Here is an 11,161-nt window from a genome sequence, read left to right as displayed (position 1 = left end):
AAATTCTTTAATAAATCCATTGAATCAAGACTTTGGAATACACGTCATTTTAACATCTGGTATTCAGTTAACGATGTAAATTACGACACGATTGTAGTAGGCCTGTTAGATTGCTAGTGTATGCCGTACGGATCAAACCGAGATGCTAGTTCATTAGAATTTCGCCACTGTTGTGATTTGTTTCCTGTAACTTACACACACGTCATTCAACTGCAACTGGAAGGTTAATGTGTAGAGGCTACATGCTGTTCAGTGTACAGTACATCCCCGTATGTACAGCACGTCTTGAAGCGTGTTCCCACAGCAACCATGTATTTCAGAATCTCTCTCTCTTTCCGGCAGCCGACATCTCTCAAGGATAAAGGAACTTGTTCGTCCAGTATTTCGTGAAGATGCGACTTTGTATGCATACGACGGTGCCACAGTCATCCTGAAGTTACCATGGAAACATTACGAAAACACAAACAGTGAGCACTTCTTATTGGCGAGTGTCAGCAACTCATCAGTTTGAAGGTATGCAGTGCATGAATTATGTAGGCCTAGTATTCTTTTGTAAGGAAGAACGATTCTGAAGCTTTCCATATTTTTTTCTCTCGGCTTCAAGGATAAAACGAGAGACAGGAATCTTGTGTTACTGTAGACAGATTATAAGCAAAGTTTATGACTGATATTCTTGTAGAAGGGATGCGCAGATTTCAGTAGACATTATCCGAGTCGATTTATCCATTACAACGGAAATGAAGCAGTTTTCTGTATGGGCGAAACAATTAGATTACCTTTAAGCCCAAAGTACGGTACAGTGATGTTTTAATAGTACATTATGCAACGAGCCTATAATGATAGTAATTAAGACGCGAGGATGTTTATGAAACGAGCGCAACCTGGAAATTGATTTAGAATTGAAAAACGAGATGACAAATTGTATTTATTTGAATATTATTTACAATTAACGCTAATTATTATAGTAACAGAATATAACCGTCTGCGACAGTATTGGATTTCCAGCCTCCGTGACGTTTCCCTAGTTGTCTTTCGATTGCATATCCGAGAATAATCGAAAACCTGAATGAATAGGTGTACTTTAATGACATGCATTAAATGACTGCTACCAGGTGTATAATTACTACATTTCGGCATGGTCGACCATAAATTAAATTATGGTTTATTTAACGACGTTCGCAACTGCCGAGGTCATATCAGAGTCGCCGGTGTGCCGGAATTTTATCCTGCAGAAGTTCTTTTACATGCCAGTAAATCTACTGACATGCCTGTCGCATTTGCTTGCTTTTTTGCTTTTGAGGGTTTCTCCACTATTTAGCGGTTATCCTGTATTCCCATTCGCCAATCTTCCCGGTCAAGCCATTCATCTCCTTCCAGAGACCTGTCACTTATCAATCTATGGATCTGTCCTCTCCAGGTTGTTCTTGGCCTACCCCGCTTCCTTCTACCATGAGGTGACCATTCCAAAAGAGTTTTAGGCCACCTACTTTCCTCCATTCTTCTGACATGTCCATACCATTGAAGAGTTCGTCTCTCAATTCTGTCCATCACTGTCTCCTCCATATCCATCATCCGTCTCACTTCTTCATTTCTCCTTCTTTCTAATCTGGAAACTCTGGCACTACGTCGTATTCCGTCCATTTCCACTGCCAAAATCTTAGATTTTTTACTTTCTACCAACGTCCACCCCTCTGCGCCATATGTCATTATACTTTCCACAACCGCCGTCAAAATCCTCTTCTTGGTGTCATTCAATATCGTCCTGCTCCACAGTACTCCATTCAGCATCCTTATGGCTTTTCTTGCTTGCACCAATCTACTATCTATTTCGGAGTTACAACTCCCTAAATCATCAATATATGACCCCAAATATTTAAATTTTTGAACAGCTCTAATAGTTCCTTGGTGTAAGGAGATGTCTCTTCCGTTTCCACCTACTACAAGATATTCAGTTTTTTTCATATTTACTTGCAATCCACCTGCTTCAAATGAATCCAGGAGTTTTCTCATCATATATTTCACATCCTCACGAGATTGAGCCATTATCACTTGATCATCTGCAAATATTAATGAATGTATTGTGCCACCTTGAACTGGTATTCCCATTCCTCCACAAGACTGATTCCATTGTTCTAATATTTGTTGTATATATATATTTTAAAAAGAGTAGGAGACATGCTACAACCTTGCCTCAGTCCTTTATTCGTTCTGAATGGTGTAGACAATCTCTTCCCCACTTTAATAGATGCCTGACACTGCTGGTACATCCGTCGGATGAGAGAAATAATTGGTAAATCAATACCAATACCCTCCATTGCATCCCAAAGTTTGATAATAGGCACTGAGTCATAGGCCTTTTCTAAATCAACAAATATTAAATGAATTTCTTGGCCCTTTGCATATGATTTTTCAGTTATCTGTCTCAGACTAAAAATGTGATCCATACATGATTTTCCTTTAGTGAAGCCTGCTTGATCCTCCGACATTTTCCCTTCTATAATGTGTTCAAGCCTGTTTGTAATAATACTACTAAAAGCCTGTCGCATTTAAGTATACTTAAATGCCATCGACCTGGGCCGGGATCGAACCCGCAACCTCGAGCACAGAAGGCCAGCACTATACCAACTACGCTATCGAGGCCGACTACAGTGATATTGATTCACATTTACTGGTGCTGTAGTTTAGCTTCCATTACTTAATGGGCTCGACATTTGCCATGCTACAAATGGTGGTCACGTTGAAGTGTATTGAAATTGCACTCTTTAGGTATTAGAAAATGTTAACAGTTTCAATTAAGTAAGTTTTTCATTAGAGCTATGGACTTCTATTTCATTGGTGTTTTAAGCGGGACACTATGTACAGGGACATCATTTTATTTTTACTAACATTTCCAATATTAACCTGGCTATACCTTCAGATTAACGGATGAAAACCGGAAACAGCGTTTGCTACTCCCTTCCACAACTGGAGTTCGATGATACTGGCGTAAAATACAAACAAATCACTTTACTAGGTATAGGAGGGAAGAAAAGTAGTTCATCCATTTACGTAAACTAGGAAATATCGCGATTTTCAGTTTTATAATTTTCATTAGGTTTTTGTTTAATCAAAATACAGTGCTGTATTAACAATACTCACGAACTGAGCTATCCATTCGGACGTATTCATTATGCAGTGTATATTATACTGTCTACAGCACATTAGCGTACAATATAGAGAATGAAGTTAAATTGAAAAATAATCATAATATGGATATTTAAACACATTTTTTAAAATGGTGGCCGTTCATTTCGATACAGTCTTCAGTTCTTTTGTACATATTATCGCACTATAGACTATTGTACCTAATTCCAATTACCAATTTCGTCCTTCGTACTAGTAACTCATGTTGAAATAATTCTATACCTACTCTATAAAAGAGTACCTTACGTACAGTAAATTCAATCTTCACTTCTGTCCGATCCGAAAAGATAAAATTACTCAGAGATGCTATCTATTGTCCGTCCAAGTGGTTTTGTCGCAGGGTCGTAGAAAGGGGGATATCACGTGCCAATTAATTACTTAACGAGGCCCTTTTATTTAAGTTATTTTGAACAGTTGTATAATATTACGTAGACTTCCGATTCCTAACATAAATTAATGTTTTCACAAAAAGAGCTAAGACAGCCCAGCTACTAGACTTTACACAGGGGCGAGCAGAAGCAGGTGGGGGAAACCGGGATGCGACGTATAGACAAACAGACGACAGTACCTGTGCGAAAATATGATTCAATATTGAAAGCTGTTTCGTCACTGGAAAACGTGAATATATTTCTGGAACATACTATACTCAGTAACTCAGTACTGCATGCACGGCCTTGGTTCTGTGTGGAGAACGGTTCGAAGTTTACTAGTAGAGGGGGTGGGAGTGAAGTACATTAAAAAACTCAGATAGAATAAAAATTGAAGTAAAAATAAAATGATGTCCCTGTATAAGCAATTTATAAATATGTGTTTTCATAACATACTTTTAGTCACTAAGGCAGAATCTTTTCGTGAGCAAGAATAAATATTAAATAGAAGGATAGTGTACGTTGCAATAAAATTGTAAAATTGGGTTTATATTGTGAATTTTTTGGGGTTCAAATATTGATGAATAAAAATCTATGTCAAACAGTATGTGAAGATTCAATGCACAAACATACAAAAGCTTTATTGTTTTTCTGGCTTCGTTTTAAGAACTCATATTGTTATGTGTAACAGTAGAGATGTCTTTACTGTATATTTCATGTGCCCAGTCTAGTTCGTGGCTACATATTATGTTGAGGACTATAATCATAACCATGACATAATCTTCATTATACAGTTTGTCATTATGTAAGAAGCATTAACGCACGTTGCTGCTTTTGCTGCAAACTTTTCTACTGCAGCTGCGAAAGTTGCGTATCATGTTCACATGTGAGCCAGAAGTATAGTCTGGATCAGCTTACTTCATACCCTAAGGGTGAAACCTAACCATTTTACCCCAATTTCTATACTGAAGATAACGTAAGAGTAATTTCTAGGGGCCATATTCATAGACATTCTTAGCGCGGGCTTCCGGTGGATGATTAGCGAACTAACGTTTTTCGTATTCATAAACCAGTGTTAACGATATTATATGATATGAATCCTGTACAAGTAACCAGTCGATAGCCGGAGCTAGTTTAGCACACTCGTAGCGCGGGCTAGCGGAATGTCTATGAATAGCACCCTAAAAGACTAATTTAGCCGTCTCTTCATTGTTGCCAACTAATACTAGATATCACCAAAAGAGGATAAAATCACACAATGCCATGTACTATAATAATAATAATAATAATAATAATAATTAATAATAATAATAATAATAATAATAATAATAATAATAATAATAATAATAATAATATAGCAATAACGCTGTCTTGCTTATTTACCACATTTCACCTTTATGTTTGGGAGGTGTTTTCTATAAGGTTCAGTAATTTGTGAAAGAGTATATTTTTCGTCTCAAGGTTTCTCCGAAATCAAATTGTACTTTATTATTAAATTTATCATTGTTCTGTATTCTCTCCACAAATCATATTGCATTTTATTTTTAAGTTAACCTCTGTTTTGTATTCTGGATCCTAGTGGTCAGCCGTAGATGTCGGCCAGATATCCCAAATTGTAGTAGTAGTAGTAGTAGTAGTAGTAGTAGTAGTAGTAGTAGTAGTAGCAGCAGCAGTAGTAGTAGTAGTAGTAGCAGTAGTATAGTAGTAGTAGTAGTAGTAGTGGTAGTTGGTAGTTGGTAGTAGTAGTAGTAGTTGGTGGTAGTAGTAGTAGTAGTAGTAGTAGTAGTAGTAGTAGTATATACAGTCACGAAGCTTGAGTTGTGAGGGTGCTAGGAACAATAGACTGTGCAGGTACTATTTCGCATTGTCTGTAATGAGGCGATATTTGCGATCCTAGTGATTAGCAACTATCTATGGATGCATTTTTACTACGTATTGAGCTTCGTGACTGTATATACTAGACTGTGGTAGTAGTGTGTGTATGTATATATACATAGTGAAGATGACTTTCAGCAAGGCACACCGTGTAGACACAAAATCTGAATGCATCTTAATTTAACATTTGTTTTCAAGTTGATTCTTTCAATATTCTCCCCGAATTGCATGCGTAAACGCATGGAAAGTTGAACCGTGTAGATGCAGTTAAAGAAAGGGAAGAAAGAAAGAAAAATAGATGTTTTCTCTTTTTACTGGCTTTCCTAATAAATTTTCGGTGAATGCAGGATTTATATAAAATAGCCCATAACGCCTATTCCAGAGTTTTTTCAGATACATAAAATACATATCAATTTCTAGACCACGGGCAATCACTACAAATAGAATGACGTAATTAGTATTGCGTAACTCTGAACTTAGCGCTCTTGGCTATATATTTACCTTACATTGAAAGCAGAGAAGAGACTGATGCCCGTGGGATAGCATCTTCATAATACGCATGGAAACCGGTTCTTGTCTTCTTTTGACGTAAGTTATGAACTCATGAGTTGCTATTTATATGCTTACAAGAATTTTGAAATTATACAGCATCTCCCTGTAATTAAATTCCGAATAGGTTTACGTGGAATAATAATAATAATAATAATAATAATAATAATAATAATAATAATAATAATAATAATAATAATAATACAGTATTAACAATAACAATGCCTTGCTTATTTACCACATCTCATCTTTATGTTGCGAGGTATTTCCTAAATGGTTCAATAATTTATGATATAGTAGGCCTATATTTTCCTTCTGGACTTCTTACATAATAATATTATATTGGTAATTAGGATTAGTATGATATAATATTAAAATCTATTGTGTTTGGCAACATGAAATTCATTGCTTTGACTAAACAGTTTACGATTCATGAGACCTAACCTAAAATATATATTTACTTGCTTGCATTTTCATCAGTTTTCTTTAGTGCAAACCGAAATTGTTGCTGCCAACATAACAGTTGTAGTATTTGTCACTACCCGAAATTCGAAACGAAGTTGGTAAAAGAAACTTCAACCTGAGAGCTAGAAAATCACTATAATTCACTAGCTTATGTAGTAATAGGGAAAAAATGGTTAGGTTTCACCCTTAGGGTATTAAATAAGGTGATCCGGATAAAGATTGGACATTTATCTTTATGTCAGTGAAGGAATTTTTACGATTATATATTATTTTGGTAGATACGACAATAAATGTGCGAGCGTGGTTTCTTTAGCTCTCCACACTAAGGTACCGTGTTTAACGCTCATTTCTCGTAACTTGTATTTTTTCGAAACCGTTTTTGTGATAACTCGATTAGTTTTTGAGATACCGCAGTGACATTTTGCATGCAACTGCCTTTCATACTTGTGAACAAGATGAACTATAATTATTGCTGTAACATTTATAGTTTATTTAAAAAAAATATTTTTAACTGAAAAAAACATTAAAAATTTAACTTCTCATAAGAAATTAAAGAAAAATAATTCTATTCTAGACGTTTCAAGATTGTAGTTCTCATATTGTTCATTTGAAATTCAGGAATAAACAGAAAAAAGAATGGATCAGAAATATTAATATTTGTGGACATTATCATAAAAACGGCATATCAGTGGTATGGTAGTCATTTCGATTCGCGTCTATATCTTGATGCTATGTGAATTGTCAGTCTTATGTCTTGTACTGTCTTAGGTTGAGGCAGAGAGACGTGTCTACCCCACGTCACGGGACCCCGGCACAACATGGACTGAGAGCAGTTCTCGACAGATGTATGACAACCGTTGACAGGTAAGCAGATGAGGTGCGTTGAGCTTATAACTGACAGAGCCTATTCGTTCGAGTTTCTATGCACCGTATTGTCAGGCCACGGTCTAGGACAGGGATGTCAAGGTCAGAGCACGTGAAAGACTCTACGTGTTAGAAAGCGCGCACGGGTTCCAATGAATCTATTCTGCAGGCAGTAGCGATGAAAAAGAAGGGGTGAGCAAAATGACTCTATTGGCCTATTACTGCAAAATGATTTAAGCTGCTCTTCAGTAATAGATAATGTGTTACGCTCATACAAGAAAACAAGAAATTAAATAAATAAATGAATGAATAAATAAATAAATAAATAAATAAATAAATAAATAAATAAATAAATAAATAAATAAATAAATAAATAATTGTTGCTAATAACTACAATCTAAAAATATCACACAGGAAAACTAAAGTATTTGGCTTCTGCGGAAATAATACAATAAGAACTAAAATTGTAATAGAGGATAAGATGATTGAACAAGTAAATTCTTTTACTTACCTTGGATGCGATCTCTCTTACATATCCTCCACAGACGTAGAAAACAAGTTAAATAAATTTTTAAGACTTATTGGTACAATTAAACGTACACTCATAAATAAAGTCGACAGAAAAACTGTACTCAAATTTTACAAGACACTGGCAATTCCGACATTGTTATATGGTTCAGAAACGTGGATTCTGACTAGAGCCCAACAGAGAAGAATTGAGGCCGCCGAGATGAGACTCTTAAGGCCACTAGCAGGATTTAGACTGCAGGACCATAAGAGAAACGAAGATATACGTCGAGAACTGAATATCGAGAGTGTAATAACTATAATTGAAAAATATAGAAATAATTGGTACGACCATATAACAAGAATGCCCAACGACAGGATACCTTTCAGAACATGGTGTTATAGACCTACACGAAGAAGACGAGTGGGAAGACCAAAGAGACGTTGGAGAGACCAGTTTGATGGATAAAATTCTGGAGGCGGAACAGGCCATCGGCCTAAACCTTGAAGTTATTGATGATGATGATGATAAATAAATAAATAAAAAGTAATTGCAAATTTGTTGCCTAACATGGCTAAACGTAGCAACACTGATTAGCTGTTCTCGACTTTCTTTCGATAGGGGTAGGGAATAATTGGCAGTCAGGTCGTCTAGTTCCAGTGCTACGTAAATATCCGGTGGAAGTGGACGTTTGAGTCTTCCGATCTTAAGTGAAGTTTGTGTTGCCATTCGACTTAGTGTATCGCAAAGCCGAGATTTTCTAATTCGGAATGTCTGAACATGATTTTAATTTACGGAGAGACGAAATGCAACTCGCTTGCCTCTCAATGCTTGTATGCAGAGAGGTTTCCGGTAAGATAGCACCTAATGCAGAGATATTTATCTCTGTCCGCTAGCTGTTTTAATAAAAATGAAACTGAATTAACAAAGCTTTCTTGAATATACTTGATTTTTTTTTTAAGATTGGACATGACAGGAGCGTTGCGATCGGAAAAACAATTGAATGTCACATAGTGTGGTAGGCCTGTTGCTATGGTAACAACAGTTGAGTTGCCAAACTTACCGTTCCCACATGACGAGTACCTTAATAGCTCTCTTGGCGACATTTATTGTGCACGCAATGTTAGCATTAGTACGCTTCGTCTTTGATTCTCTGTCGATTTTTGTATTGTTTTCTTACCTTCGCGTTAATTGTCAATGAATGTTTTAACGTCAGCCATCTGAACGTCAATTTTGCTAGCTTCCATCAACTGGCAGCGTGATAGTCCATATTGGCAACATAGCATTGTAGTTCCAAGTTCGTCCACTTACCTGTCGTGTTTCATCTTAAAAAAAAAAACAAGTATAGTAATCGTCTATAGAGTTTAATGAAGATTGTATAGTTGGCACAACTGGTAAACAAGAGAACAGCTAATCGCAACGAGTTAGGCTATCTCGTTGGCTAATCATAACACACTACTGCCATCTAGCGGAATATTTGTAATGATGGCATAGTACAATAATACAGTACATTTTCAAGACAGTTTAGTACGGTATTTTTGCAAGTCAATTAATATTTTATTGCATTAGAGTACTTTATTTCTTCTAATCTTTATATACTTTCTTCTAATTGTATAATAGTCAACTAATTTCTCTAGATAAATCAAAATCTCTAGTGAGATTACTATATGCCTATAATATATGTTTGTAATACATTTCCTTCCTCACTATAATTTCTGACTTCTGGTGGGACGTTTCCTAGTAGTGAATCAAGGAAATTAGTGAATATGGTCTTTATTAAAGAGTAATTGAACTTGTAATTGTCGCCATATGAAACTGGTAATTCCGATTCCGGGGTTTCCTGTTGTTCCTAGGAAAGCGGAATGAGTTCACCATCCACTAATGTTAATCTTAAACTATAAATTTCGATTAATCAATAACTGATGACTAGACTTCGTTGAATTGCCACGCGCACCATGCAATCAGGTTGCCGATGTACGGTAGTATAGAGGAGGTGGGCGACCTCCCGGTCTCGTAGTATAAGCAGTTCATGTTAAGAGATGTGGCCGCTCCAAATAGATAGAGCAGCTATAGCTAATGTATACCTATGTAAGCACTTGTTTTTGCATTACTGTGGTTGGAATAGCCAAAGATTAACATTTGTTCAGTGAAAACAAGAATTCAATCAAACATGCTACAAAGAGTGTGTTGCTGTTCCAAACAATTGCCCCTGGAATACTCTTACCTCCGCAGCCAGTCTTGACCCGTTGGGAAACGTGGTTGGATGCTGTTAATTATTATGCAGAACATTATGGCAAAATAATGGAGGTAATTGATGCATTGGATAGCACAGACAGTTCCGCTGTTGCACCTGTAAAATCATTGTCTTCTTAACAGCTATTGGAAGATATTCTGTTCATTGATTCTGATTTTAAAATCGTGTCCAAAAGAATCACCCTGTTAGAATCGTCTAAACTACAACTCTCAGAAGCCCTTAATATAGTGGATAAAGTATCACAAACAGTTATCCAAAATAACAATTCACTAATTTCAGAAAAAGTGGAATGTAAGTTGAGAAACATTATTACTAAAAATTCTGCCTATTCACAACTTCGTTGTAAATGATGCACGACAAGACGGCTGAAGTTGATATGCTAAAAAATAATGATTTTCCGTTCTTCAAATATGCACCTACTACATCGTGTGATGTTGAACGTACATTTATCCAATATAAAAACTGTTTAAGTGACCATCGGAGGAGGTTCACTTTGCAGTCGCTCAAAATGTACGTAACTCTTCACTGCAATGCACATATTCAAGGATGATGTGAGTATATTACATTAAATTTTAAGAGCTAATATATTTCACTACAAAATAATTGTGTATTTACATGTTTAGACGTTTTCTACTTCAATGATCATTCATTGTATTTCTTGAATGCAGGATACAGGTTTTATTGTAACTGCAGTATACTGCTCAGTGTTTACATCAGAGGCATACTCCATTCTTTGCACGCCCCCTTCTCATGCAGTCTATACCGCGTGCGCAGTAAACCTTACGATTCTCGTGGCAATTCCTCGAAGTCTACTGATGACTAAGATTCGATGTTCGTGATGTAAAAACTCGAAAAATGTGCAAACATACGAGTAAACCGTAACTAATGGCATTAATTTCAGGGGGTTATTCTTTGAGATATTTTAAACAAAGACGTGTAACACAATTTTACTCATTTTTGCTTCCTTTCCGAGATAAAAATGATTTTATATGAAACATTTCATAGCATGTTTGGGAAAATCATTCATTGAATTCACAATATTCTCTGTTAATTTAAGAGAGCAGTGCATTATGGTAATAAATGACTGAAAGAATT

At 36.1% G+C, this 11,161-nt stretch overlaps 1 protein-coding gene across 3 annotated transcripts in view; it reads left to right on the top strand.

Annotated features, from left to right (window-relative positions):
• Positions 1-62: 62 nt before the first annotated feature.
• The window catches only part of LOC138703725 (uncharacterized), a 44,441-nt gene continuing 33,342 nt past the window's right edge, over positions 63-11,161 (top strand). The window contains exons 1-2 of one of the 3 annotated variants that reach the window (XM_069831840.1): positions 63-513; positions 7,209-7,317. The gene's annotated coding sequence lies outside the window, so the exon portion shown is untranslated. Of the gene's footprint in view, positions 514-5,934; positions 6,015-7,208; positions 7,318-11,161 lie in introns of those variants that run through there. The other 2 variants (XM_069831839.1, XM_069831841.1) reach the window with 2 other exon arrangements.

The sequence above is a fragment of the Periplaneta americana genome, chromosome 7, assembly GCF_040183065.1.
Source record: "Periplaneta americana isolate PAMFEO1 chromosome 7, P.americana_PAMFEO1_priV1, whole genome shotgun sequence".
NCBI classification, from domain to species: Eukaryota; Metazoa; Arthropoda; class Insecta; order Blattodea; family Blattidae; genus Periplaneta; species Periplaneta americana.
This window is presented reverse-complemented; position numbering and strand designations above follow the sequence as displayed.